The sequence below is a fragment of the Melanerpes formicivorus genome, unplaced genomic scaffold (assembly GCF_026170545.1).
Source record: "Melanerpes formicivorus ecotype bairdi unplaced genomic scaffold, bMelFor1.0.p_v2 SCAF_10, whole genome shotgun sequence".
In the NCBI taxonomy this organism is placed as follows: Eukaryota; Metazoa; Chordata; class Aves; order Piciformes; family Picidae; genus Melanerpes; species Melanerpes formicivorus.
The window spans coordinates 13,255,255-13,279,221 of NW_027142362.1; the positions used below are offsets into that span (position 1 = coordinate 13,255,255).

At 40.5% G+C, this 23,967-nt stretch overlaps 1 protein-coding gene across 5 annotated transcripts in view; it reads left to right on the plus strand.

Moving 5' to 3' along the window:
* The window catches only part of LOC137443796 (uncharacterized), a 113,693-nt gene that overhangs the window by 11,629 nt on the left and 78,097 nt on the right, over positions 1-23,967 (plus strand). For all 5 annotated transcript variants that reach the window (XM_068143810.1, XM_068143813.1, XM_068143807.1 and 2 more), the window contains one exon: positions 1,372-1,418. The gene's annotated coding sequence lies outside the window, so the exon portion shown is untranslated. The remainder of the gene's footprint in view (positions 1-1,371; positions 1,419-23,967) is intronic.

Consider the following 23,967-nt stretch of genomic DNA (forward strand, 5'->3'; position numbering starts at 1 on the left):
GCAACCATATCAGGCTGCATCTTTAGATTTGCCCATTGCATTGGAAAGTGAGGCCCATGGGTGTTCTCTCTGTATCTGGGATCGTATACAAACTAAAGCTTTTCTCAAAAGGAATGTGAACAGCACCCTTTTCTTGTGCGAAGGATCTCCTCTAATACTTTTCTTCTCTTAGATGAAACTGTATACATTTAGCCTGTATCTGGGCCTAAACTATGGTAGTAGCTCTATCACCTGATCACCCTTCCCCAGCAGAGAAGAGGAATCAGGAAAATGCAAGTAGACCCCAGGGATGAAGTGAAAATAGATTTATTGAACAACAAATTTGATACCAATGACAATATCATAGAATGCTTTGGGTTGGAAGGAACCTTTAATGGTCATCTAGTTCAAACTCCCCAGTATAAAGTGTATAGTTATCCCAGCAAAGGTGCAGCAGTCACACTAAATGGTAAGGCAGTCCTCAGGAGCAGAAAGCTAAGCAAGAGACTCCCCTTCCTTTAGTGAGGGTGATGTTTATGGTATGGGATACACCTGTGAGCCAGCTCTGGCCGTCTGCCCTGCCTGACTCAAAACTGCTAATGGCCTCCAGACCGTGACTGATCTAGGATTCTGTCCCAAAACCAGGACACTTAGAAATGCCTAAATTTTAGATGTTTAACTCATCTATCTTCAGAATGATGTTGAAGAAAATAATCCAAAATACATTGTTCAAGCTCTTGGGGAATGGCAGTACATTTATGACTGGCTTAGCCTACAAAATTCAAGTGTCATGCCATCTAGAAAGATGCAGGGTATGCCACAAAACACTGGCTGTGGGTAGAAAGCATTGTTGACTAATGCAACTCAATCTAGGCTGTAACAAATTTGAAATTTGGCTTCAGAAAAAAACTATAAAATCCTAGGAGAGGCTGATTAAAATAGGAACACCCTCACCAACCTTGTATTTAAAGCCACTTATTTTGATGTCTTCAAACACACTATGAAAATGCTCTGCTGTAGTCTTCATGTCCAATTACCATCATCTGCCCAGTTCCACACCTCTCATGCATGTAACTTTGATGTGAATTACCACAATTCTCCTGCGTGTGCACACATCCTTGTTAAAATGTGTGGGTCACTGTTGCTGTCTCCTCTTCTAACAGCACAGCCTCTCATCTATATCAACTACCCTCTCTAGAAATTGAAATAATACCCCTGGCCAGTTTTAGTGCTGTGCTTAGAAAGTACATGACACATGGGGATGTGTCCTGCCACAAAGAATTGACATCAAAGTTAACAGAATACCACATGCACCTTTTGAGGGTTTGCTTCACTCTGTTTGCAAGGCACTTCTTTTCTCAGACGTACACTGATTGTTGCTATCTCTTTCAGAACGGAATAGAAACTGAGAGGTACTCATTTTCCTGTTTGGTGCGGAGGTGAGTGTCAAGATGCTTGGCAAGATGAAACACTCTCCTGTCATTTTAGTACAACTCTCAAAAGCTAGACCCTTTAGGCACCTTAATAGAAATGGAGCTGGAGAGCCTCATCTTCTCCTTTGTCTTACAGTAATATTGCAGTGATGCATCTGTTTACCATGTAACTGTGTGAAGATGCCTAATAGTGGGACTCCACAGGGCTAGCTACAGTTTGTCATGATCTTATTTAGGCTAGAAAGCAGGATCAAACATTACTATGGATTAATTCTTACTTATCTTTAACAGGCAAAATCCTTCATTATTTGCCTGGTAGAATTTGAGGATCTGAAAGGTTTATTTTCAACCTCTCTATCTTGATACTTCAAAATTCCCTGTACCTTTCTGGAATAGCAGTGTGTGTGCATGCTGAAAACTCTTGAAGGAAGAGTGTAGTTATTAGCTGTGGTTATTTGAGCGTCAATGTTCATGTCTGATCCCTTTGTATCACACATGCTGAGTAGGGAGCAAAAGGTGCAACTGTGATGAGGAAAAGAGTAAAGATTTGGGGAGAAAAATACTTGTGTCCTGTAATCTTCCATTCCCAGTGCTTTTCAGTCCCCTTCTGAAATTCATTGTACTCTCAGCATCAGTGTTTTATGACCAAGATGTAAAACATAAGTAGATCAGACTCCTTGATGGGACCTAGCCTTAGCTGCCATAGGTCACTGTATCATGTCATCCTACCAGTGAACCATCTGTCTTGTCCAGAAGGTAAAATCTCAAAATTATTTCAACTAAAGAGTTTTTCCACCAGAAAATCCCAACTTGGAAGTGATAATCATGGAAGTCTGATGGTTCTGTCAGTGTTTGAAAGGAAGCCATAGTTTGTTGACAGGGCAATACATGGGTATTTCATAATTAACTGTGTAGTTAACATGAAACTAATACCAAAAGATTTTGGGTGTCCCAGGTTGTGAATCCATGGAGTTGGAAGTGGAATTATGGCCTATTCTTCTTCATCAATTTCCCCTTAGATGATTCTGCTGAATGTGAATCAGGGCCAAACCAGCACTCAATTCTGCAGAGCCTATCTTAATCCAGAGTCTTCTGGGTTGTATACAGTTAGGTTTATATGATACGTAAATGTTCAGGTGGATATGAGTCCGAGATGGTACTGGATTCTGTTTTGGTTTGTTCTTTCTGGTTTCTGTGATTTGTTATTACACCATCTTTTGGGCTTAGGTCCTATGATTTCTGATAGAGATACAAAAATATTTTTCACACAATGCCTTCTCCAAGGTTCCTTAGTACCTATGGTGTTAGTCATGAGTGCTGGGATTTTCCAAGGAACACAAAACCTCCCAAAGCAACCCACCAAAACAAAAACAACCCCTAGATTTTCCAACCCAACTGACCTTTCACAGAAACTGGCAACCTGCAAGTATTTCCAAAGAATAAATAACGAGTCTATTGCAGTCTGCAATACACACACAGATAATACAGACATTGTTATTTTCCTTTGGGAAACTGTTCTGATTTCAAGGAGCTTATGCCTTATCTAAGTGATAGGATTGCACCTTCAAGGCTGCATGAGAAAATAGTGAACAGTGACATGTGTCTTTATTTTTTCATTCGGCTAACTTTCCTACCATGATAAAAATTGCAATAAATTGAAATATTGCTGCTAAGCCACAGCAGAGTGGAAACAGAGTGTCACTTTGATTATTCAAAGGCCTGCTTTCTTAACAATGTGCTCTGACGGTAAGAGAATTTGTGGGATCTAAATATTTAAGCAGCATTTCACCAAACAAAAGCTGGGAAAGTTACAGTAATAGTTTCTTCATCTTTCATTGCTATTTTTCTTGGACTGAAAGAGCAGGTCACTAACTGATGTAACATAGTATCAGACACTGCTCCCTCAATAATAAAATGGAGGTAATACTGCAAAGGATTGTGTTGTGGTGATTCATCTTTGTAAAGCTGTTCAGAAATGGTAGGTGTTATTAGCATCCCATGTGATTACAGTGACAGGATGATGTGGTAGTTTATCTGAATTGGTATTAAGTGGTGCTGAAAGTCTCTCAAAAAACCTGTTTCTTTTGGATTTCCAGATATCAGAGATTTAGAACAGTTTGGATAAGCATCTGGGCTGAACTGTCTCTTTTAAAGGTTACCTTGAATGACAGATGTAGGTACCTTCTATTGTGATAACCTTCTCTCTGGAGGATGTCAAAGTCATACAGGAATCAATATGCAAACTATATATAGATTATAGCAGCTCTATCAAGTTAAGACACTGGTTGGCAGAGCACAGTGAAACAAAACAACACGTGATAGAAATGAAAATGGAAAACCACAATGTTAAACTCAAAATACTGGAAAATGTAGTCAGAGAGAAAGTAATCGACAGCTGGGACCTGGCAGGAAATTGGGATGTGTAGCTTCTTTGCCCACACAATGTACCATGTGAATTGGGGTCTCAACTTAAAGGCTCAGAAATGCCTTCATGGCTTGTGTGAAAAATTGCAGTTCTAGGGACAAGCAATTTGCTGGGATGCAGGTTAAATAATGTTTCATATAGAAGAACCACAACTGCCTGTTTGTCAGCATAACATCACAAACCCCATGCATTTTAAACTGTTCCACTGTTGACAAAAAGCGCTGCTTACCAGATTGTGTGGAGCACTTACAGCAGCAACATCTTTGGAAGGTGCTTCCCGCCTTAACCTTAGCTTGCCTGAGCTGAGATTGCAGTACATGTCTGATATCACTTACATTAAGGAAAAAAAAGAAAATCCTACAAATATATTTCATTTGAAAAAAAAAAACCTCAAGCATGGAGAAATATTGAGTTGTTTTTAAGTTGCCTCTTTTACCTTTAAGCTTGTGCAACTGCCTGTTTTTGACTCTTCATTCTTTCTGAGACTCTCTGATCCTGCCCTGTTGCTGTCATAAAGATGCTAGCAAAGGCAGTCTTAACCAGATTATTGTTTCTAATTTTCTCATCTTCCAGCAAAACAATGAAGCTTAAGAAGTTATACTTTCTGCTCTTTTTAACTATAGAAACCTATCAGTGCTCAATAATATGTCAGAAGATTTGCTGTAAATTTTAACTGTCTAAAAGAAATGTCCAGAGTTCGGTATTTTCTAAACAGTGGAGGTGCTTGTAGAGATGGAAATGATAGAAGTTCTATGTTTTATCCAATTATCAGAGCCAGGCAGTCACCAGACTGTTTGTATCTTAATTCTCTGGTACAAGAGACAGAGGACTGACTAGTGATTTACCCTGGGCTATGCTAGAATTCCTACAAATGGCATTTTAGAAATAGCATTTTCAAAGCTGATCACTGAAAGCTGGTTGTGCTGAATCATTCGAAATGTTATGCTGGTTCCCTTTTAATGGATTTGCTGAAATGAATTATTTAAATGTCCAATGATTCTTCTTCCATCTTCAGAATAATCTGTTTTCAAGTGGTCCTAAACGAACATAAACATGTGTTTTCCTCTTTCCTCCTTTTAAATATTTCACCAAGTTTTCCTGTCACTGATAATTAAAGAAATTGATAATATGTCTTTAGAGGAAGGCCAAAAGGCCCTAAAGGGCTGTGTCTGTTCCTTTCAATCACTGCTTAACATTTGTCAATAAATACAGAAGTGCTTTCTAAAGTCAGGAAGAGAATTAATCTACATATACTAGACATCCTGTGAGTGCCTATTAGCTGGCATAGGATCCATCATATCATTGCACACTTTCAAAAGGTTGAAATCCTGTGGATTCATCTAGAACTGGGATCCTAAAAACTGAATGCATATGAAATTTTGTGAGTAGAAAGGCACCATTACAGAAACTGTTAATGAATGTAAATTTCAGAGTACTCTGCTTGAAGAAGTTCAGAAAGGAAATAAGCATGGCCTTGTAATCCTGTTTTTGTAGTAGTAAAGCAAACAAGTGCATTCCTGAAAATCTCCAATAATACGTGCTTTTAGAAAAATGCCTTTATAATAATATTTCTTAATATGGGCCATAGTCATTGTGTCCCTTTCTTTTCCCTCTAATATTGCTTTAACTCAAAGGAGAAGAGGAGGCTCAGGGGTGACCTCATTGCCCTCTACAACTACCTGAGGGGTGGTTGTAGCCGGGAAGGGGTTGGTCTCTTCTCCCAGGCAACCAGTACCAGAACAAGGGGACACAGTCTCAAACTGCACCAGGGGAGGTTTAGACTCGAGGTGAGGAGGAAGTTCTTCACCGAGCGAGTCATTCGTCATTGGAACAGGTTGCCCAAGGAAGTGGTTGAGTCATCGACCCTGGAGGCGTTCAAGAGGAGATTGGACCTTTATTAGAATAAACCTTTATTAGAATAAACCAAACCAGGTTGGAAGAGACCTTCAAGATCATCGTGTCCAACCCATCAACCAATCCAACCCACCCAAACAGCTAACCCATGGCACCAAGCACCCCATCAAGTCTCCTGAACACCTTCAATGACGGCGACTCCACCACCTCCCCGGGCAACCCATTCCATAGCGCAATCACTCTTTCTGTATAGAACTTCTTCCTAACATCCAACCTGAACCTCCCCTGGCGCAGCCTGAGACTGTGTCCTCTTGTTCTGGTACTGGGTGCCTGGGAGAAGAGACCATCATCCGCCTGTCTACAACCTCCCTTCAGGTAGTTGTAGAGAGTGATAAGGTCACCCCTGAGTCTCCTCTTCTCCAGGCTAAGCAGCCCCAGCTCCCTCAGCCTCTCCTCATAGGGCTTGTGTTCCAAACCCCTCACCAACTTTGTTGCTCTTCTCTGGACTCGTTCCAGCAAGTCAACATCCTTCCTAAACTGAGGGGCCCAGAAATCCATGGGGACGTGGCACTTGGTGCCATGGTCTAGTTATGGGGTCTGTGTTGATAGGTTGGACTCGATGATCCTCGAGGTCCTTTCCAGCCTAAGTTATACTGTGATTCCAAAATATTTGGGAAACAAATGCTTTAACAGATAGAGACTACTGAGCAATTTGTTGTGTGCTTTTGAAACTTTTTGCTTTTAGAAAAGTAGTCAGTTTCTTCACTAGCTGGAACAGAGCAGACCTTTTCTGATCAGTTTGATTTACATGATGGGTGTGCCTGTGTTTTTTTAAGACCCTAGTAAAAGTTTGCTGTCCTGCTGTGTCACATCATTGTTGTGGTGTTTGGGTCTTCCCCATGTACCCAATCTAACTTCACAGGCCTCTTTCTGGATTGTCTGTTTGGATCTGTATGCTGTGTAGTTTGGGAGAATAAACTCCTGAAAATCAGAGGAGGTGGGGTGAATTTATGTATAAGCCCCTACATATTAAAAATCCCAGTTATTGGGCCATAGAATATTTAACAGAAAACAAGTAAAACTGTCTGTACATTTAGTCAATCTTTAGAATTAGATACATGATAGACTTTGAAAGAATATGGATAATGAAATCACATTTTGTGAATACAAATACCTATGTCAACTGAGGAAGTCTGACAACCTTTCAGTACAATTGTAAAGATTTTCCCAAGACTTAGAGGGCTGCTCCTAAGCTGGATTGTGCCAACCTATTCTTTCAGTGTTTAGTTTGCGAGGTCCAGATGGTGGCAAGCTGCAAATGGATATTTCTGCAGCTGAAATATCTATCCCCATGGCAGGCTCGAGAGACACTTTCTGGCAGATTTAGACTTGTCTCTGGCTATTTAGCACAGTTGTACAGTTAATGGGCTGTTGGACAATTTTGTCAAACTTGCTATTTTCTGGTGCCTCATTTATAACTCTGGGAAAGGAGTGCACGGTTAGCCATTTGTGAATAATTGGAAATCCTCTTGAGATCTCAAGGAAAACACTTTCATTATTAAATAGAGTTGATTTGCCTGTTTATTTAGGTATCCTAGATAGAATCTCAATACCGACCTCTGAATGCTCCATATATTTCTCCAAATTGGATTTTGTCTTTGTGTGTGTCTGATGTGTTTTAAGAGGCCAAGGTCTTAATTACTGTTATTATGCCTAGTTTACCATGCGATTATAGTTGATGTTAATTAAAATGGGGACTTTGCAAATGCAAAAGGGAGATCTACAGGCTTATGTGCTCACGTGTACATTTTCATGTACATCCACAGGTGTATAAATATGAAATCTTTGTCATCAGCTACGTTTGTTTTACTTCTGATTAATTCACTGATCTGCACATCAACATTCTTAACCATTCTTAACCTGCCTTATCCTTCAATTACTATCCTAAACATAAATCCTCCATGAGAAATTTATATCTGGTATCTATCAGGCTTGTAGATGAGAGCAGTGTCATTGAAAAGGGATGTGATCTAGCTGTCCTGTAGGGCAGACCTCACTTTTTCACACTGCAGTACCCTGATACAATCACAATCATTGTGCATGGACTGTTTGAAGTTGTTTTGGACAGTTCTTCCATGGATTAGGAAGCTAAAACCTTTGCCTTCCTTTAAGACCTGCATTATGTTTGCCCAGCTTTACAAATAGAAACACACACAAATAGCACTGATAACAGTTTGAAGACACATGGCCCATGGTGAATGGATATAACATTAAGGATATGTCTTCTCTCTGGATGAAGATGATAGGAATGACTTGTGTCTTCCTAAGCCTGTATGGTGGGGGTCTGATCTTCAGATACATCATGTAGAGAGCTAGGTGCAATAAACACCCACACAGAACAGAGATTGTCCAATGGCTGCGAAAGCACAACTTACATTTTTAACTGAATTGTTTTTAAATCCTAGATGATCCTGAGGTTGGTATTCTGTGTAGCACACTGACATTTTGCTGTATTTTTCTCTCACAGTATAGTTTAATCTGTATTAAAGCACTGTGCTGTCACAACTTTCATAAATTATTACACAGCCAGCCAATAGAAATTACATAAATACTGCAAATATAATTGTCTGTTCTTAGCAGAAACTCTTAAAGGACTTTTAAACTAGTTACAACAGAAAGGAGTAATCCTTCTATTAAAACTTTCTTACCATGTTATAAGTTTGCTGTTATGCAACATTTTTCACTTTGTCAGCTGAAAACTGTTTTTCCAAAAGTAATCTAGACCCTGCTTTGCTGAGATGGAAATAAAGGGAAGTTTTTCTTGACCAACTGCTCTGTTTTCCTGTGACTCTGAGCAAGTAGTAGTTAGAATGAAACATTGGAAACAACAGTAATTTACTAATCAGGAGAAAAATGGTTGTTACTGAAACATACCCGCTGTTTACTGCAAAATTGAGTTAAAGCACATTGTAAAATAACAGCTCAAGAAAAATAGGCTCACAGTGGGCTCCAAATTCTAAATGCAACATTTGCATCTCTATGATTAAGTGATGCAGAATGGACTTTGCTCATTGAGGTCTCTTAAGGGCAGAGACGATAGCAAGGAATGTGTTATTGAATTAAACTGCCTTTGGAAGTCTGAGGAGTACTGAGCTCCTGATCAGGCTGTTCATTGCCCTTGTGGAAAGCACTGAAGCAAAGAAAATGGTGGAAATAAACCTAAATTCTATGATACCTTCACCTAAGCCCTAGACTGTGCTTTTACTGGATTTTTAATGACTCTAGTACTAAAACATAATTAGCTTGTGTCCTCCCTAAATAAAGAGGAGACGGGAAGAGTTATCCAGTGCTAGTGCTTTTCTTGGAACAGGATGGATTAAACACAGCTGTTATTCAGAAGCTAACTGAGGAACATAGTTCTGCTATCCAGGAGAATGAATAGCTGAAGAAATAAGATCAAGCAAAAACCTAAGCAAAGAGAAATAGCTCAGTACATACTCCTCTGCAAAACTTGTCAAGGAGGGAGCAGGGGCAGCTTTAAACAGCATTGGCAGAGTGGAGCCTAAAGCAGCAACACTGAGCACAGCAGGCACTTTTGGGGAGAGATGTGGACAGAGCTTCATTAATCCATAGCTTAAATTATCCACCCCTAGGTCAGCAACAGTTGATAAAATTTGAGCACAAGAGTAGCAGAAAGGGGGGACAGGGTGACTTAATTTTGTCATCTCTGAAATAAATTACATACAGTGGTGAGCTTCATTCTGACTGACATGGTGGTAGAGAAAAAAGAACTGGAAGGATTTGCTAGGAGCCAGTTTTGAAAGAAAAATTAATTTCAAAAGCTTTTTGTGGCAAAAGTTATCATGAGTAGTCTTCTCCCTTTTTGCATTTGTGCTTATCCTGCTTTTGTACCCCTATGTACTTCACGTTGTAATAAATATTTGAAGATTGCTTTACAGTGGCTGCAGCCAAGTTGATGCTGCTTATTCCAGATGGAAAGATCATTGCATCTCAAGGTATTGTAACAAAAGACTTGGCAGTTCATAAGTAGTGTTCCTGCTGGGAGCAGGTGTCTTCAGTTTGACAAGATTGCACTTTATCCGTGAGTGCTTGAAATGCACTATAGCTGGGAGCAGGTCAAACAGGTCTGAATTTTTAAAGAGAGTGTTGTAAGACTTCGGTAATGAGCTTGAGGTGGTGAACAATGACATGCAAAACTAATTACCTGTTTACTAACGTCACAATAATTCAGCCATTTGTCTTGACTGGAGCCATGCTGAGCCTCAGCAACTTCTGCCAAGCCTACTTTCCAGCCATTGAATGATTATACGTGAACGGTTTTGCTAGAAAGTGCCAAAAAAAGAAGGAGGGGGGGGGGTCAAAAAAAGAAGGAAAAGGGAATTCATTTAACATCTACAACCTAGATTTTAATTTACTGACCACATAAGAGATTTAGGGATTAGATTTGCTTTTATGTGAGGCATGTCTCTGTGGGAGCAGTATGTTTTCACTGAAGAGTATAACCCGGACACCCAGCAGAAGAGTTAATTATCTGAGTGCTAATGTTCTCAGATGTAATACGTAATGCATCATAAGTATTAGCAATGAAGTGCTGGCTGGCAGCGTAAAATCAAATTGCCTCTGGAAGTTTTATTGCTGAAATGTGATTACTACACTTTGCAAAGATCCAGGTTTGAAACAGACACCCAGGAGCAGGGGGCCTGTGAAGCTGTGATGAATTTCTCACCGGGAATTGCACACAAACTGCTTTCAGTTACGGAAGCTGTGTTTCTGACTGAGGACTGCAGTAGTTTGGGTTAGACTGGCAACTTCATATGGTTCTCTGACCTGGTGAACTCAGTAGTTAGCCTACTATAAACCAGAAAAAAATAATTTAAAAGAAATTAGAAGAGAGTGAAAAATGCTGTTAGTTTGTCTGTATTCAGCAAACTCTTTGGCCACACTAGTTTATCATTCATAAATCAGAGCTTCCATGTGATTTGCTTAATCTGGATATGCTGCCTTGCTTTGATTATGTCAAGGGTTTAACTTCCTATAATTTGCTATAACATTAGCCCCTGAAGTAAACTATATATGTCAAACTGCTAAAGTTTAACCAGCAAATAGCTGCACAGCACTTTATCTGCTCAGTTCTTCACCTGACTGAAACTGGAGGACCTTTCTTGTGGTTTCACTGGACATTAGCTTAGATGTTAATTTTACTCTGAGTGGGAACACTGTGTTACGATCACTTGAAGTAAAATGATAGCTTACACTTGGGGCTGGCAACTGGGCAAAAATCACCAATGTTTCATAGACAGAAAAATTTGAGTTTGCCTTATGGTGTACTGAAGCATGAGTGTGTCCGAGGGATGTGTTCCAGAAGATTAGTACCTGTTTCAGAATTTTTTTTGTTTGTTTGTTTTTTTGAATAGTAATAACTTAAAAAGAGTACTCGAAGCTCAGCAGCAGAACAACTTAGAGGACTCGGGAGTGTTTCCCATGAATTCTACTTCTAGCCATTCTTTTGTTAAAGACTTAATCTCTTACAAATCAGTCATCTGAATTTTTTTATCATGTATTTTATGCATATAGCTTAAGAAGGAAGCATTTCTTTCACCTTACCCAAAACTAGCAGATAAAGGGTGTGGTTTGGAACTGTGTTTTATAGCAGGTGTCAATGCCTAAAGTTGGATTCCAATAAAAATATCTGGTCCAGCTCAGGTGCCACCTGTCCCTAGAGTTGCCTCACTTCCATGAATATCATTTTAGTACTAGCATTCCTGAGCTTCTTGAAATGTACTGTAAGCATCTAGAAAGCTCTATGTCAGAGGACTTCACTGCCCAGGACTTGTCCAGACATGATCAGGAGCAGACAGTGGAATCCCTCCATCTGTCTCCCCTGCATAGTCTACTTTGGCTGATGTTTGTAGAACATGTAGTGTGCAGTGAGAGTGCTGGGCTCTCTGCTGAGCATGCTGCCTGTGCACTGAGGAAGTCAGCAGAGCTCATGATCAGGATAAAAGAGTTGTCCGCGGGAATCTCTTCTCATTGTTCTTGGGTATCATCTGCAATGTTAGCTAAACTGAGGCAATGATAGGGGAGGGCAGTAACAGCAACTGCAAGCAGTAACCTCACCCCTGATGCATCTAGGTCCAGAAAACGGTGTTCGTGGATGCTCTAATTTGTTAGGCAAAGTAACAGAGTGAGGAAACCCACAGTGCAATCTGAGCTGTGGATCACAAGCGGACAGAGATGCTTAACTTTAGTTCCAGTCCTGAGGAAAGCTATCCTGGATTTCAAGTGCCCTTCTGTCCTCTCTTTCCTTTTTCCTAGTACTATGAAGTTTTCTGATTATCTATTCTGAAGTGCTCCCTGTTGAGTGTGCTGGTTCTTCTGAGACTCGTTTGTCCCCATACATAGTCTCAGGAGATAGGATTCCTTCCTAGTGCAGCAGCTAATTAGGTTAATGGTATTGCTAAAGAAATGTTCATGGAACCTTAGTCTTGGGCCCATGCAGAACAACTGGCTTCTGATGTACCCAGAAACACTTGGTTCTTATGCCCAAGAAAATAAGGGAAGGAGGAACAGTAAAGGTTTTTCTTCCTCAAATTTTCTTTAAATTCCAAGTGAGTTATCTGCAGCCCTCTGTACAACTCAAAACAAATTAATTACTTTAGATTAAGGTATGGTTATGACTCTGCTGCTCAGACTGGAAATGACATTTTCATACCTGAGCTGGGTCTGAGAAATGAAATTATTAGGAGAAACTTTCAGGAAGTGATCACTGTTGCTGTTGGAGATATCAGAGGTATTGTCTCCCCAGTTTGGAGAAATTTACTTGCATGTCTTGAGTCTGCAGGATTTTCCTGGAAATGAACCAACAGTAGATTTTTCTCATGAGATTTCTCTTATATCCTGGTGAGCTTCTTTCCTGGAGTGTGTTTGCAGGCCCCACAGGAAGAAGCTGATGAGAACTGTAAGAAAATCTCAGGAAAAGTAGACATGTAAACTCAGATGAATTCTGGGGAAAATGTGGGTTGTGGGTAGTTCTCTAAATTCAGTCATTCATACCTTATAATTCTATCTAGAGAAGGGTCAAATAGCAGTCAGTTATCTGAAACTGCAGAGGGTATCCTTTCTAGGTTCAAGGGACTTTAGATCTGGTTTAGTCTGCAGAATCCCAGCTTAGCTGATAAGCTTTTTGCAAAATCTAAATGGTTTGCCAGCAGCAGCTGTACTCCTCGTCTTGGGCTTTGCAAAGATGTTTGAAATTTTGTGTGCTGCAAATCTGGTAAAAATAATTTCCAATATTTCTGATTTGAGTTGGAGACAGGAACTGAATGGTGCACTAAAAGACAATACATAATTTTCATTGGTGAAAAAGTAGTGAGTCCTTCAGTTGTAGTGGATAGTTAAAAAGAAACCTAAGGAAATAAGGTGCATGAATTGCTAGAATGGATGACTAAACAAATAGTCATAGCAGTCTAATGTGAAACACATGCTTGATTCTTATTTATTCTATGCCTAAAGGCATGCAAAGCACAATTTGCCTCTTGTTCTGAACAAAAACATTTTGAAGGAAACAAAACTATAGAAAGAGAGCTATGCTATTTAGGAAAGACAAGATAGGCAGGGAAATGAGAAGAAGAAAAGTGTTTTTACAGTAAGTTTAGTAGCTATTTGGAAAAAAAAAAGTGGAGTTGGAGAGGAAATAGGGGGAAAAAAAACAACAAAACAACAAATCAACAGTGATGCCACTTATGGTTTAGTACCAGTGGTAGATACACCCCAAGCACAAGAAGGCAGAGATGAGATTCAAATTCAGCTCATTGGTAAGGAGGTGAACACTAACATTGGGATCAGTCCTACAGAGGCCTATGCTGTACTGGTGACTGGGGGGTGGTGTGTGTATAAGCCCCAGGACTGAAACCAACTACAATTCTTAAACAGAAAATGGTGTACCTCAGTGCCTGCCACAAGTGAGGGCACAGAGCAATGGTGGTAATGGTGCCCAGTCCCCTTAACTGGTATTTGTATGGTGCTCAGCTGTACAGGGAAACATGATTGACTTCAGAATGAATACAGGAGTGCTGGGAATCCTGTGATCATGTACAGTGCAGGAGCTAAGGAAATTCATCATGGAGACCAACTGATAGATGTGGTTTAGGAGCACTGGGAGTTGCAGAATGCCATGCTGAGACATGATGATGTGCTGATAATCTCACTCTCTGAAACTGTATACTGTGGAACCCTTCACATAGGGTAAGGGAATAAGGACTTACCTGAAATGACAGAATCTTAGTAAGGCTGATTCTTATAAGTAGAATTAGAGTTAGGAGGTTGAAATATTGACAAAGAGAACCTTATAGAGTGATGTTGTCATGATTCAGAAGCATTTGCAGTACTCTCACAATGCAGGTCATCAGTGAGGTAAGTGACAGATTGTACCACAGGAATGGCTGTTTTATAGAGAAACAAAAAGCCTTCCTGAAAAAAAGTTAGTCTAAGGTGTGTGCTATGGTGCAAGCTATTCTCCTTGATATGGTGCAAGCTATTCTCCTTGATATGGTGCAAGCTATTCTCCTTGATATGACAGGCACTAATACTCTCTCTGCCTCACATTTGTTGAACACCAGGCTCCCGGTTTGCATGGAGAATTATCTCTGAAACCTCTTCTTAGGTCACCTGTGCCAAGGCTCAGTTATGACACAAAAGAAAAATACTAGATACTGATACTGATCTGGAGACAGTTAAAGTCAATATTGCACACCTTTCCATTGTTATACTTCTGGGTTTGGATCAGCCCCAAGCATAAGGAAGTTGAGGGCATGAAACAAAACCAGCATGATGATGTGGATCCCATTTTGTAGATTGCTACAAGCTGAAAAAAAGATCTGGTTCAAAACCAGACCTAGAGTGTGTATACATAAGTCTAATTTCAAGACATATTTAGGCAGATACATTTTCTCTGGGAGCAAAAGGCACTGAGTTAACCTCATTTTAAGTGGGTTCAGGCTTGTCTTTGGTAGCTGGAGATGTTTGTAACTTGACCCTGAATGATACTTGTGAAAATCCTCCTCATTTTGTTCAAGTGCATGAAAATCAACCCCTTAACTTCAGGTTGTTTGAAACATGGAATAGCATCAGGTTGCATGTAGCTCCATCAACAGCTCATGACTGTAGTAGCAAAGCTGTTTTGACTGATTTGTGTAGTCTGGTGTTAGATGCTTTATAAAGTTTCCTACAGTTCACAGGGTGGGTTATTTGGTAGAGTACAGTTAGGGGCTTGATCTGGATTTGGTGGAAGAATCTGACCACCATCTCTTGTGCATTGAAGGAAGCCCTGCAAAGCAATAGATAAATCACTTTTAGCTGCTCCAGTTCATTTTTTTTTCCTGGTCTTATTCCTAATGTATGTTAAAATTGTATCAGATCTGAGGAATGGAAATGGTAGTCAGAATATGATTTGAATGTTAATAGAATTTTAGTTTTCTCTGCACTTTTCATACATAAATGTTCTTTGCAAGGGTTGCAAATGAGGGAAGTGTGACCCTGGTGTTTGTTGTGTGTGTGTATTTTAAGACTTCTAGCACATAACAAAACAAAAGGTAGTTTCACTATAGGTGTGAACATGAATTCTATTTACTAAATATTCTGAAGAGACAAGTTCAAACAGGAGGTAAAAGGTGTAAAGACACCAGAGACATTCTGATCAAGAGAGATAGGATTAAGCAAAGATCTATCCTTGTACTCAGAGAACAGCGAGAAAGCAGTCTTGATCTTTCTTACCATCACAATATGTCAAGGGCAGTGAGCACACTTTGCCTCTTGATTTTTTACAGGCAGTGCTGACATGAGCAGAATACTATTAGAGAGAACTGGAATATTATTAGCACATGTATATTTCCAAATCTTATGTTTGGCTTCTGTTTGGGAATCCAGTGCAGAGTGCTCCATGTTTATGAGCAGCACAAGCTTATTGAGAGTCAGAATGTAGTGGACAGACTCTCCTTCTCAGAGGCACTTCTTTGTACACTAGAGGCAGACACAATTCTTCACAAAGGAGGAAAGATGATGCAAAGCTGTCAGCTGTACATAAAAATTGCCCCCAAATTGCAGAGAGCAGATGGCTGTTAATAGCAAGTGTTTTTAACATGGCTTTATTGTCCCATATTGGGACATTAACTTGTCTCTCTGGTTTTTTAAAAAAGTCACTTTGTAAAAATGACACCTTGGCACCACTCGTGCTTTCCCTCTTTGGTTTCCATGTCATGTTTCGCCCAGTTTTCTGCAGTTGATGCGCTCAGCAAGCCATTAGTGTATATTCTTTCTGTTTCATACATTCTCAGTGATTAGTAGTAAGAAACCAACTATTTTTTAAAGGCCTGCAATGAGTAATTGTTTTTCTTTATTGGGCTGATTCTGACTGCAGAGCAAGATTGAATGCTGCCTGTTTGCACATACTAAGCTGATGTTTACAGGACTAAATACACAACACCAAACTTGCTTGGACTAGCAAATGCTGTAACAGAAGAAATAGAGAGAAAAATGCATATGGAACACCCTTAGCTTTTCTGTTTTGTTAACTGCAGGTTGAAAGCTAGCTTTTGGGTGATTAAACTTTTCATTTGGTTATTAAGTGATAGACATCTTACTGAACCCAAGCATGCTGCTACAAGCACAGGAAGAATGTTTATTTAAAGCAGACACAAAAGATTGCACAAAGAGACCCTTAAACAGAACACAAATGTCAGCAAAACTAAACAAAGTAATCATACACAATTTAAGACAGAGGCAGATAGTAAATTGATGACAGTTCCTGAATAATCCTTTAGAAAAGAATCGCCCTGGTGAGTAGGGAAATCTGTCTGTTTGTTGCAGTTTTGTATCTTTTTCCCATTAGGAAACGTAAGAAATCTCCATATTACAGCCAGTGTGTTCAGCAGGGTGGCCCTGAAACTGGAGAGTTGACATGTGGGCAGCTGTGTCACCCCAGCAGTGCAGTGCTTTGGTGTGTGCACCCTGGAGATTTCCACTAAAGAGCTGCAGCCCAGCTGGGATGCTGGTGTTGGTACAGTGAAGAGCCTGGCTAGCTCTGCCTTCTTCACTGTTGATTTGTGCTGCCTGTATATGAGCTTGCTAGTGCATTTCAGAACTCTGTTACAGGCTGCCTATCAGGAAGGGCTGTCAGTGCCACCAAGAAGAGGGGTGGTGGCCAAGACACTCAGCTTATGCTGGAGTTTTGTGCCCCCATGTTTATGCTAGGGGTTTTTGTTCTGAGCTGTCATGTGCAGAGGAGCCTTGTAGGTACCTTGTGGGGTCACTGTGACACTGGAAACCAGAAGATCTTAGCCATGGTTCTGCCCTTCCCTTCCTGTTGGAGGAAAACATCTAACCTTTCTGTGACTTGATTTTCCTCCTAATTGAAGGGGTGATGGAATGTGATATGAGACCTGTGGATTAGAAACACTATGCAAGTACCCAGTTCTAGCTTTTGTGTGAAATTTTGGACCTGGGAAAAGCCACATAGCTGGCAATTACTCTGTAATCAATTCTTCTTTGTTACAAATAAAATGGTAGTCAGCTTCTTGAAAATCATCCAGCTTCCCTCTTCCTGCCAGTCTCAGCTTCTATTCTTCTCCCCAGAGCCCTTGGCACAGCCATTAGCCACACCAGAGTTTTACCAGTTGTGACATGCAGCTCCTCTTGAGTTGGAGTAAGGCGAAGGCTCCAAGGAGGTGGCAGGGAGGGAGAGAGTTGTCACTGCAGAGGATAGAAAACCGGTAAAAAAACAATACACAAACCTGCTATCTCTTTAGCTCTCTCTCCCCCTCTCCTTTTATTTATTTATTTAAAAGAGAGAAAAAAAAAACCCCAAAAAAAAAGAAAACAGGGAACTAGATGGGAGAAAGAGAGGTGAAGGATAGTGAGATTGAGAAAGACACTTGAGATACTTTGGTAGTTCTGAGAATTGGTGTAAAGCAATTCGTGGGGAAAATGAAAGAGGGGTTTCTTGGTAAAAGTCACTTGAGGGGACCAGTAAAGAGAAAAATCAGAGAATTAACTGGAACATTAAGACATTGAGAAATCCACTGAACTGAGGTCATATCAGTTTAATTTCCAGAAAAGCAGCTCATCCTGAGCTTCTTCTGCTGGAACGGGTAAAACAAATGCCTATCAGATAATTAATGAGAATTTTTTTGGTGTGTGTGTGTGTTAACCTAAGGTCTGTCTGCTTTTGCATTTTCATCACTGAATTTCAGTTCCAGCAAGTACCTGATGTGGAAGGGTAGCAGCTACATTGCATTGTATTGAACGTGAATTTCATAAAGCAAGATGAAGGCAATGATCAGTGTGTTTCCTTGTTCCTGCACTAGAAATAATTGTACAGCTGTCAAATTCTCACTCAGGAAAACAGATTGAGGACACTGCAGCAGTGAGTGTGTCTTGGCCACCGCAACAGCTGTCAAATTCTCAGAAAACAAACCTGATCAGTGCAGGAATAGCTCTCTGAAGGCTAGGATAACTCAATTTCTATGTGCATATTTGTATTTTCTGCTGCTTTCAAAACATCTGCTCCTATTTAATTGATCATCAGAAGTGGCTGATTTGTATTTTCCATGTATGGGCACAAAGTTGCTGCATGCAACCTGTTTAACAACAGGAAAGTATCTGTAATGGCATCAATGACCCAAATAATGTAACTTTCAATGGGCTGTTCTTGTGCTCTTTTGATATTGGCATTTTTAATTAAATGTCTTCTTTTTACAAGTCAGTGGCTGAATTGGAATTGTGAAGTGGGTACTTGTTGAAACAAGTGCTGAAAACTGATCAAAACAAAAGGCTGGAAATAGTTGCACACACAAATGCTTTGGTTCCAGAGCTTTAAATCAAATTAAATGGGGGATCAAATTTTCCAGTCACTAAATTCAGTGGAAAACTCTGTGTGACCTATGCTGCCGTATAGCTTTTAGAATCATTAAGAACCCTAATTCTCCTAACACAGTATAATCTTTTCCTTTCACTGTGCAGTAACACAGCTGGCAGTATTCTTTTACTGGCTTTACCTGCAATGATTGGACTTGGAATATTTGGTCAGTGTAAGTTTTTGAAAAGTATTATTGTGAATCAGTGGTGTGTTTACTTATACTATGACTATGATCCTTATGTACTTTACAATTATTATTTTGGTATAGCTTAGGGGATGGCCAGGTTTCTTTTTATGGCTAAGATTTGAAGGATCCCCTTATTTGTATCCATAAAAGTATTATTTTCATACCAAATGAGATTATGTGATTTCTCATCAGTAATCAACTCATCATTTCATTGAGCTGTTGCTTCCTAAGAAGATTTTGCAGTGGACAAAAGTTTTATCAGCTTGTGTAAAGTGACAATATTAACCAGCTCTAAACCCTTTTCCATATAAAGAAGCTAGTGCATCAACCTGATACCATGCATTTAATTCTTTTGTGGTCTACAGTAACAAAGAGCCTGGATTCTTGCCCATAACCCCCAATACCAGGTGGTGTACAAACTCAAGGGAGGATGTGATTGGAGGAAGCCACAAAGTACAGGTGTGGCAGGACTCAGGAAAAGTGTGTCAAGCTGTGCAATATGCAGTGATGGAAGTATGTCAGCTGTTTAATCATGGTTAAAGTCATGAATCTTTTGATATTAAGGCTTGAAGGATAGGTGCCTAAATATACAGGTAGTGTAATACTATTGTGTGTAATAGATGGGTGCTGCTTATCTTTCAACTGCATTTAAATCAGGGCTTGAAATCTAAAGTGCAGACAAAATTCATTATCAGGTTGGCAAAAGAAAAAAAAAAAAAACCAAAGAAGGTAGCTTTCTGCAGATGCTTTTTGCCACTCATTCAGGATGAACTCTGAAGCTGCTTATGCTGCCTGTGGTAAAGCACACAATGCATGTAACTTAAAGGTTCTGGTTATGGTAAATACTATAGAGCCTATTCTGAACTGCAAAACAAGGAACAACATTTGTAGGTGGATACCAAGCTAGAAGTTTCTGTCAGATGGTTGTAAGAATGTGGCTCTTCAGGTCTCGCTGGAGTCTTCAGTGAAATTCAGGCCACAGAGTATCTGAAACTGTTTGGATCCTCTTCTACCAAGGCCAGTTATGTTCCCTATTCTTTTTAGTGTCTCAATGGGTAGAAAAGGATTTTCATGGAAATAAACCACAGGAAACTGTATCCAGCTGCTAACATGAAATTAAAAAAGAATAGGAATCTATGGCTATATATCAGTATATATCAGTAGTTTTACTAGCTCATTTACTGAGACCACACTTGAAATTCTGAGAGTCAAATGAACTTTCTGCAACCCATTTAAGTGGATTTTAACTCAGACTCTGGACTATGTTTCAAACTCTCTCTGCTTTTATTAGTTCTATCTTCCTGCTCATGAAGTAATTGTTTGAAGGAGATGACTGAGACTATAAAACACTAACTAATCTCACTTTTTGAACTATGAATATTTTAGCATAACAAATGATGCTATTCCTGTTCAATTCAGCATGAAGTTGGAAATGGAATTCAAATTTCAGTTAATGTGCATGTATAAATTGTATACAAAAAAGATCAATAGTTATGTAGATGAATTTGCATTCATGGCAAATATTTGTTGTGTGCAATTAGGTAAAGCTGGACAAATTATTCTAAAATTCTAAAACCTAGAACAGTAATCTAAAAATATAATTATTCTGTTCTAAAATTCTAAGAATTCTCAAACTGTGGCCAGATGAACTCTTGCTGCAGTGAGTATTGCTTGTTGGATTACTGGAGACAAAAGTGATACTAGTTAGTGCAGTTCCTATTTTCTCAAAGGAGTAATTGCCACACTCCTTTGTTGAGTTGTAACACCTGAGTATGCTTGATCCAGCTTAATTATCTCTGTAGACAAATTAAAAGCTTTGCAGCTCATTTATGTAGCTTGGGCTTGCTGGGTAGGCTTTGCAATAATACCCAGTCATGTTACTTAAAGCATTTGGTGTTTTCTGTGTGGAAAAATCAGGGCTTAGAAAATATTGCTTAGACCTTTCACTGAGACAAAAGGATAATGTCCTTCCCCACTCATACTTAACCATTTTAAGGGAGAGTTTTCGTGCCTGATGTTGCTTGAATGCTTGTGTCATTTATAGCAAAAATGCAAAATATAGTCAGTGACAACAGGAAGCCATCTATGTTTAATAAGCAACATCTTACTTCATGGTGAACTGTGTATCTCTGGAATTCATTATAAAAACACACTCTCTTGACTCCTGTTCCAAGTGTACCTTAAAACAGGCCAAGATCTTACATGAGTGAATTTTGTGAACCTTAGAAGAGAGTATTTTCTATGCAAAATACTATTAAATTTAGAGGCATTTCTCTTTTCTTGCAATGCTTTGGTACTGAAGGATAAAGTCACTTTGGAAACTCACTGCTGATGTCACTCCTCTCAAACAGAAAATGCCAGGGTTGCTAGTAGTTTGAACTTGGTGTTTACATGATTGCACAGGCTGCCTGTCAGGAACAAAGTGGTAAAAGGCCCCTGCCTCAAAGAACTTGTGGTCAGGACAAATAAAAAGAAAATGTTAGAGTGTAGTGGGGCTGCAGGTAACATCCACTGGCCACATCTAGCTGGCAGCCAGTCAGTAGCGGTGTGCCCCAGGGATCAGTGCTGGGCCCTGTGCTCTTTAACATCTTTATTGATGATCTGGATGAGGGCATTGAGTCCATCATCAGTAAATTTGCAGATGACACCAAGCTGGGGGCAGGAGTTGATCTGCTGGAGGGTAGAGAGGCTCTGCAGAGGGACCTCGACAGGCTGGACAGATGGGCAGAGGCCAAGGGCATGAGATTTAACACATCCAAGTGCCGGGTTCTGCACATTGGCCGCAACAACCCCATGCAGTGCTACAGGCTGGGGTCTGAGTGGTTGGAGAGCAGCCAGGCAGAGAGGGACCTGGGGGTGCTGGTTGATGGTAGGCTGAACATGAGCCTGCAGTGTGCCCAGGCAGCCAGGAGGGCCAATGGCATCCTGGCCTGCATCAGGAACAGTGTGGCCAGCAGGAGCAGGGAGGTCATTCTGCCCCTGTACGCTGCACTGGTTAGGCCACACCTTGAGTACTGTGTCCAGTTCTGGGCCCTTCAGTTTAGGAAGGATGTTGACTTGCTGGAGTGTGTCCAGAGAAGGGCAACAAAGTTGGTGAGGGGCTTGGAACACAAGCCCTATGAGAAGAGACTGAGGGAGCTGGGGTTACTTAGCCTGGAGAAGAGGAGACTCAGGGTGACCTTATTGCTGTCTACAACTACCTGAAGGCAGGTTGTAGACAGGCAGAGGTTGGTCTCTTCTCCCAGGCAGCCAGCACCAGAAGAAGAGGACAGAGTTTCAGGCTGCACCAGGGGAGGTTTAGGCTAGAGGTTAGGAGAAAGTTTTGCACAGAGAGAGTGATTGCCCATTGGAATGGGCTGCCTGAGAGGGTGGTGGAGTCGCCATCACTGGAGGTGTTCAGGAGGAGATTTGATGGGCTGCTTGGTGCCATGGTTTAGTTGATTAGGTGATGTTGGGTGATAGGTTGGACGCGATGATCTTGAAGGTCTCTTCCAACCTGGTTTATTCTATTCTAAAAATGAAATATATAAAAGTGAAATACAAGTTCAGTCTAGCACCTCATTTACAGGGCAGTTGTGCCTTCTAAAGATTTCAACAAATTTCTGATTTTTAATTTTTGTTTTATACAAGTTTAACCAAATTCTCTAAATAGTTTTCTACAAGAACTTTGAACATTAGTGTAGCAGCTCCGCTGATTTTTAACCTGCCTAAGGGATCTACAGACTGGAGCTAGCTGGGAACTTCCTGACAAAACAATTTTCCATCAGAAAAGGCAGATTCATTGACACCAAAATATTTTGCAAAAGCCTCGGTTTCAGGGACTTTCTGCAATGATATGGGATGGGTTCTGACAGGCTTCATGCCTGATTTAATGGATCCCAGTGAGCTGTGAGGTCTGTGGCTCTGGCTCTAGGATAGCCTTGACATGCTGTATGCCTCTGGAGATCCCCAAAGACCTGGCATATGCCATGGGTACTTTGAGGGCATCTGGGCAGTGTGCCACACAACTGGAAGCATAGAAACCACAGTTCCCGAGCTCTGTGGTTTCTTGCTCTCCTACAGCTCCTAGGACTTTGAGCTCCTTGTCAGTTCATTTGGGCTGATGGGTCAGGGGGAACCCAGCAGCACTTGAAATCATTGCTGAGCCAGAAGTCTTGGAGCTGGGGAGACAGCACTTTCAGGCTCAACTGTATTCTGAAATTATATAAAGGAAGCACTGATTATTTCTACCAGATTGCTTTAAAAGGTCTCTTCTGTGGGAAATGTCGATATTTGTAGTGCACAAGGGAATGCACTTCCTGTCTCCCCTGCCAGATGCTTGGGGAATTATTTGTGGACAGGATGACAAACACCTTGTAACTCCCAGACCCTGGGCTTCATTGGGGCTGTACAGCAAGTACTCAGGGCAATAGCCTGCGCTATGGGCAGCTTCAGGCAATGCCTTGGAACTAGATTCTCAGTGTATTGCATATTACAAGGAAGAAACTGACTCCACTGATATTGAAATGGCAGCGATAGTCATAATATTTTGATTCCACAGGGAAGCCTTTATGTGGGAGTATAGTGCATACATTACCTGTGTGTACAAACAAGCAAAACTTGGAGACAAACATTTATCTATATAAATGTTACTTTCAGCATGATAGAGGATCTACAGATCCTTCAGACAGATGTCAACATCAGACGAGTTGTAATGGTTCTTTGTTATGTACTGCGTGTGTTCCTGATACGCTCCTGTTGTCATGAGGAATGGTTACGATGTGGATTCTGATGTGGTCTTTCTAAAACCTCAGTATTTTGATGAACATAAATAGTTATGCTGCTTTAGATGCTGTGGAGTGCTGTAAAACTACAGGCTTGAGTGCACTGAAGGACAAGGGTTGATTTCAATAGTTGAAGGCCCTTGAGCCTCCTGGAGGGCAAAACCAGTCATTTGATCTGTGCTGTGAGTCTGTGCACCATGTGTGAGTGTGTGCCTTCATACGGGAGCAGGCTTTAGAATGGCATTTGGGTTTACAATGCAAAATTGTAGGCTCATGTAAGTGGCCACAGGGGGAGATTTTCAAAAATAAAAATGCCAGAAAAGCTATCCCATGCTTGCTGACTGCTGGATCAAGGATCATCAGTGAAAGTTAAATTTCTGGCTGTGATTTTCTGC